Below are 5,957 nucleotides of genomic sequence, written 5' to 3'. Positions count from 1 at the left end.
AAATCTGTATTTTAATTTCCACTGTGTGCCTGTTATATAAACTTCTGGTATTTGTTATAGAGAAAAAGAAGATAAACTAGATACTACTTGGAATATTGAAAAATGAGTAGAATGTTAAGATATGCTAAATTTATTGTTTGCTCATCAAGAGAAAGAAAGTGCATTTATTTAGGGAAACAATTTTACTTAAAGAAAGGGCAATATTTTAATAAGTAGAAAGGGGAAGGGAACATATTTTGAAATAGGAGCAGCATCACTGGAATGAAAAATGTAATGTGACAAAGTAGCTACCTTGAAGGAGAAAACACTCATTTTTGTTACAGTCCTGTAAAACCCCAACTTTATCTTCATTCTTATCTGTTCATTCATTTAACGATTGAGTACCCACTCTGTACTGGCATTGTGTAAGCCATTGGTGACATTTCAGTCAATAAGATAGTCATAGTTTCTTCTTTCACAAAGAGTGTTTAGTGGAATTTTCATTAATGATTAATTCATGCACTCATTATATTAGGTAAAATGAGGTTTAGCTCTGTGTGACAGGAAACTTGAATTAACAATGGTTTAAACAATTGCCTCATCTAAATATAGATCATCCAGGGACTTCCCTGGTGGCACAGTGGTTAAGAATCCGCCTGCCAATGCAGGGGACACGGGTTCAAGCCCTGGTCCGGGAAGATCCCACATGCCGTGGAGCAACTAAACCTGTGCGTCACAACTACTGAGCCCGCGCACCTAGAGCCTATGCTCCACAACAAGAGAAGCCACCATAATGAGAAGCCGGCGCACCGCAATGAAGACCTAATGCAGCCAAAAATAAATTAATTAATTAAAAAAATAAATATAGATCATCCAGACCTCAAATTGCGGGTCCATCATCTTAATAAACCTCAAGGCTTTTTATCTTGCTGCTCTGCCATTCCTAACCAGTATAGGCATTTAGATTTTGAGTCTGTTTTCTCTCATTTAGCATAGTGCATTGGGATATACAACGTTGTTCGTATCAACAGCCCATTCCTTTTCATTATTGAGTAGTATTCCATTCTATGGAAATACTACATTTTGTTTATCTATTTCCCAGTTGAGGGACTTTGGAGTCGTTTCAAGATTTTAGTGACTAAATTGCTATAAATATTTGTTTAGAGGTTTTTGTGTGAATATAGGCCTATCATTTCACTTTGGTAAATATCTAGGAGTGGAAAATTGGGCCATATGGATAAGTGTATACTGGACTTTATAATAGCTGTGAAACTATTTTTAGAGTGGCAGTACATTGTGCATTCCCAACAGCAATATACAAGAGTTCCAGTTGCTCTGCATCCTCATCAGAATTTGGTATCATCAGGGGTTTTTTTAACCATTATATTAAGTGTATAGCAGTATCTCATTGTGGTTTTAATTAGCATTTCATTAATGACTAGTGATACTGAGCATCTTCTCATGTGCTGCTGTCATCTGTGTATCTTTTTTGGTAAAATGTATGTTCAAATCTTTTGTCCATTAAAGAAATTTGATTGGTTGTTTTCTTCTTGTTGAGTTTTGAGAGTTCTTTATATATATTGGCTACAAGTCCTGTGTCAGATATATGATTTGCAAATATTTTCTCTATGTCTTTTCATTCTGCCAACAGTTTTGTTTGCAGAGCAAATGTTTTTAATTTTGATAAAGTCTAATTTATTTATTCTTTTATGGATTGTGCTTTGTATCTTAAAATTGTATATTTATATGTTAAAAGCCAAATTTATAAAAAAAACAAAAGAATAAATTCCTCCTGGCACCAACAGATTATCTACAAATAGTACATTAGCTATGTCTCTTAAATGTGACATCAAACAAGAAGAAATTAGATAATTTATGCTGGAAGAACTAGATTACAGTCATGAAAGATGAGATAAGGATCTAACAATATCAATTTTTAAAACACAGAACTAAAGACTTTTAGATTCTGTACCTTTGTAGTATGTAAATACATGAAATAAAATGTTTCATGGGGGCTTCAAAAACCCATTCATTTATTAATCCATTTATTTCTTTAAAAACTTTTACTGAGCACCTACAATGAGCCAGACACTGTGTTCTGGATGATGGTACACAGATGAATATGAACGGAGATAGAACTTTGGACAAATAAATAAACAGGTTATAACACAATGTGGTAAGAACTATAGTTGGCATTTGTTCAAAGTAAACCATGCTTCTTTTTGCACAGGTGGTGGTTTCATCACACACATCTCAGTTTACAATTATTTTTCTGTGTGACGGGCCTTAATGTTTGTCTCTCTCATGGTCTATTCCAGGAGTATAAATGCAATTTATGTTTTCTTCATAGTGGCTGGCACATAATACGAGCTGGATAAACAATCGTTGAATAAATAAAGTGCTTGCTATTGAAGTATAGAGAGGAAGAGTTGCTAAATCTGCTCCTGGGATCGCATTAAAAAAGGTGACTTTTGAAGTGAATCTTGAAGCAGAGGTAGGAACTTGCTGGTGGGGGTGGGGTGAGGCTGGGGAGGAAGAGAAGGGCAGCAGGGCAGTACTGTACAGTCTTAGCCATGGGCATGTGAAGTCACACAACCCCTGTGGGAAGGACAAAAGGTCCCAGGAGGGTAGAATCATCCTATGTAGGGAAGTGTGGGGAGCAGGAGATGAAGCTGAAATGGAAGGCAGGGGTCAGGATGGGAAGGAAAGGCCTTGTCAACCAGGATAGGTTTGAACTTCATAGCGATGGAGTTGGGGAGACTGAAGGATTTTAAGCTTTTAAGTGACATGAGCAGTAGAGCAGTAAAGACTATGGCTGAAGCCTGGATAAGAGATGATAAGGGTGTGGCAGTGGCAGCAGAGGTGTTGAGGAGAGACAGACCTGAAAGCTATTCCAGGAGACCAAATTTATGGGACTTGGTGATTGATAAGATGTGAAGGGTAAAGTAGAAGGAGAATTTAAAGTTTTAGCTCTTCTGATGCCTGGAGAGTATCGTATGTAGGGAGTTAACATATTATTTTTTTCCCTGATTAATAAGTATTACATGTTCTTTAGAAAATATAGGAAAGCATAAAGAAGAAAAAAAAATCAGCTCTTATCTCAGCGCACAGAAATAACCACTGCTGATATTCTGAGTGCCTATCCTATCATTCTTCTAAAATAGATCCTAAGGATTCTATCTCCACAAGGAATCCACGGTCTCATGAACAACAATAATATATTGAATTTAATTTTGAACCCAAATGTTAAGTTTTGACTATACTGTGAGCTGAGTCAATTTTTTAAAAAAATCAAGTGAATTAGGTACATGGGTGGGAACTTCCAAAGAAAGAATTTCTTCCCTGGAAACTAAATAAGGGGCAGCGATGACACCCAGGACATGCCCTCATTCGTACCAGATTCTCAGAGGTGACCTGCCCAGTCACTGAGGGACATTTCCAGGTTCCGTTTCATTAATTCATGTTCAATTCATTCAATGTGCTGATCCCTGCAGGAAGGCAGCTCTGCAGTGATCACCTCCCGTGTCCAAATGTTTGGAGTGCTAATTATTTTTGCCCACTTGAACCTAGAGCTTGTGTGAACCTGTGCACATAAACTAAGTAAGAGAAAAACTTTCTGAGGTCCAGGAGCTGTGAATCAAAAACACATTATTTGAGGATCTTCCAGATAGAGGAAATGGGAGGGAAGTTAAAAAAAAAAAAAAAAGGATATTTTTATGTTGAGAGGAGCAGAGTCAGGAAGATTCAGAGGATGTCTGCCTGAAAAGAAGCTCGAACAATAGAAAAGCTAAGGAGGAGAGAAAGGGGGCTCAACGATGGACAAATGTATCCACTGGGGCGGGCCGTCCTAGCGAAGGTAGCCTGCAGGCCAGGTACCAGGCGGAGGTGCTGCAGCTGGGGGCGAGCTCCCGGCTCCCGGACGGAACCCTTCCTCCTGACCTTCCCGGGGACCTTCCCTCGTCACGCCCGCCCCCGCCCCGGTCCTCGCCTGCCCTCAGCGGTGCTCGGAGGGTAGGCGGGTCTGCTTCCACTCTGAGGCTCTGGATTGAAAAGTCCCCGAGAGTCAAGTATGATTTACAACAGGGAAGAGAAAAATCAATACCTCCAGAGAGGTTTGGGGATGGGGGGTGGCGGTTACTTGAGGCAAACGTTTGGCAGAGGGTGGGAGAATTCTGCCTTGGGCTTTTCCCACCAAACCTACAACCCGACTCCCACTTCTTCACGAGGATCTGCCATCACCAACCCCGGCTCTCTCCCCAACTCCGTCGCCCGCCCCGCGGTGTGCGTCTTCTATTGCAAACGTCAGGTGGTCTAGGTTTGCCCTGGGTAAGGAGCTCGACGTGCTTTTCAGCTGCGGTTCTTAGGTGCCGGGGGTTTCGCACGGCCCTGGCGGTGGCGGGGAGTAGGCTTTGGCTGGGGCCATTTCACACGGCCAGGCTTTCCCTCACTCAGCTACTGGCCAGGGTGAAGCGAGCGGCGCAGGGGGTCGCTCACAGGAAAGGGGCAGTGCAACCTGAGCAAACATTGCTAGTTTTGAACGCTCACCGCGAACGGGCTTCAAGGACAGGTCTCACATCCTCCCGGTTCCGTCCGCGGAACTCGGCAGACTCACTCTGCCGGCCGAAGCGCGGAGCCGGGCACCCCAGCTGCGCCTGGCCAGCAGCTCCGGCCCGCCAGAGTTTGGACACTGGGCGCTCAGGCAGACTCTCCCGGAGTTGGGTCGCGCGCTCCGGACCAATGAGCGTGCCCCGCGGAGAGCTCGGCTCCCCCCCGCGCGCGCTGATTGGTCCCGCGGCCGGCTAGGCCGGGCAGGCCAGCAGCGGCTGCGGGAGGCGGCGAGGGCCCGGCGCGAGTGGGAGTGGCGCGCGCCCCCCGCCGCCCTGTCCCTCCCCGCCGCGTTCCCTCCTTCTTTCCCTCCCTCGCTCGCTCGCTCGCTCGCTCACTCGCTCCCTCCTCGCACTCCCCGGCTCCGGCCGCGCGCTGGCGGGGCTCCGCATTGCACACTCCGGGGGCGCCGCAGTGTTCGTGGGATGGAGCAGCGGGCTGCCGCTGGCGGCCGGAATCCGCGTGCAGCTCGGGTGAGTAGAGGCGGGCTTCCCGGGAGAGCACAAAAGGAAACTGGGCTCCTGCCAGCGGCCCGAGCTTATGCAGGGCCTGGGGCAACCACGGAGTGGGCTGAGTCCCTGGAACTACCGAGTGCTAGGACAGTCTTTCCCCCCACAGGCCCTGGCCAGCAGAGCTGGTGTCTTCGCTTCTGCATCCCTCTCCGGTGTTTTGCCCCCGAGTGGGCAGTCCGCACTGCGCGCAGCCTGGGCAGGTCCGGAGGGGCGTGTGTGCGTGTGTGTAGTGCTGGTGCTCTGGGGGTGGGATGGAAATGTCAGGAGCTGCCAAGTTCACCGCTGGCGGAATCTTTCCCAAGAGTAATTCACCACCTTCCCAGGGCCAGGCATGCGTCCACCAGGAACTCCAGCCGGAGGGAGAACCGGGGAGGCGGAGTGGCAGCGCCCCACATGTTGCTGCGGGGCGGGCGGGGGGTGGCGGTGGGCGGCGGCCATGGCCCGGCTGCGCCCACCCAGAACCAATGCGGTGGGGCGGTGAGCTGGGGCGCTTCCAGCCGTCGCGCTAACGGGCAAGGCCCTCCGACTGCCCACTATGGGGGTTCGGCGAGGTGGCGTCCACCCACTGAGCCAGAGCTTCGCCTGGGCTTGACTTGGCGACCCGCTTTTCTCTCCATTAAAAGCAGTTCCATTGATTACATTTGGCTAAACATTCTATTTTAGCCTAAAGCTCTCTGTCGTTCGGTCTGTCTGACTCGCTCTGACCCCGGCCGCGATCTCACCAGCTCCACTCCCCCAACCCCTGTCTCGACCCTGTTCCTCACAGTGAGGTTCAAAACTTGATGTTTGAGCATGATTGTATCCGGCGTGGTCCCTGGCATCTCAGATGTCACAATCATTTAACGTTTCCTAGGGGAGTCC

The 5,957-nt window shown here is 47.3% G+C and overlaps 1 protein-coding gene across 1 annotated transcript in view; it reads left to right on the top strand.

The window, feature by feature from the left end:
- Positions 1 to 5,010: 5,010 nt before the first annotated feature.
- LYPD6 (LY6/PLAUR domain containing 6) overlaps positions 5,011 to 5,957 on the top strand; it is a 106,569-nt gene continuing 105,622 nt past the window's right edge. The window contains exon 1 of the mRNA XM_024756263.1: positions 5,011 to 5,057. The gene's annotated coding sequence lies outside the window, so the exon portion shown is untranslated. The remainder of the gene's footprint in view (positions 5,058 to 5,957) is intronic.

Source organism: Neophocaena asiaeorientalis, unplaced genomic scaffold (assembly GCF_003031525.2).
Source record: "Neophocaena asiaeorientalis asiaeorientalis breed wild unplaced genomic scaffold, Neophocaena_asiaeorientalis_V1.1 scaffold447, whole genome shotgun sequence".
NCBI lineage: Eukaryota > Metazoa > Chordata > Mammalia > Artiodactyla > Phocoenidae > Neophocaena > Neophocaena asiaeorientalis.
The sequence above is the reverse complement of the archived record's forward strand: the minus strand, read 5'-3'. Positions and strand labels throughout refer to the sequence as shown.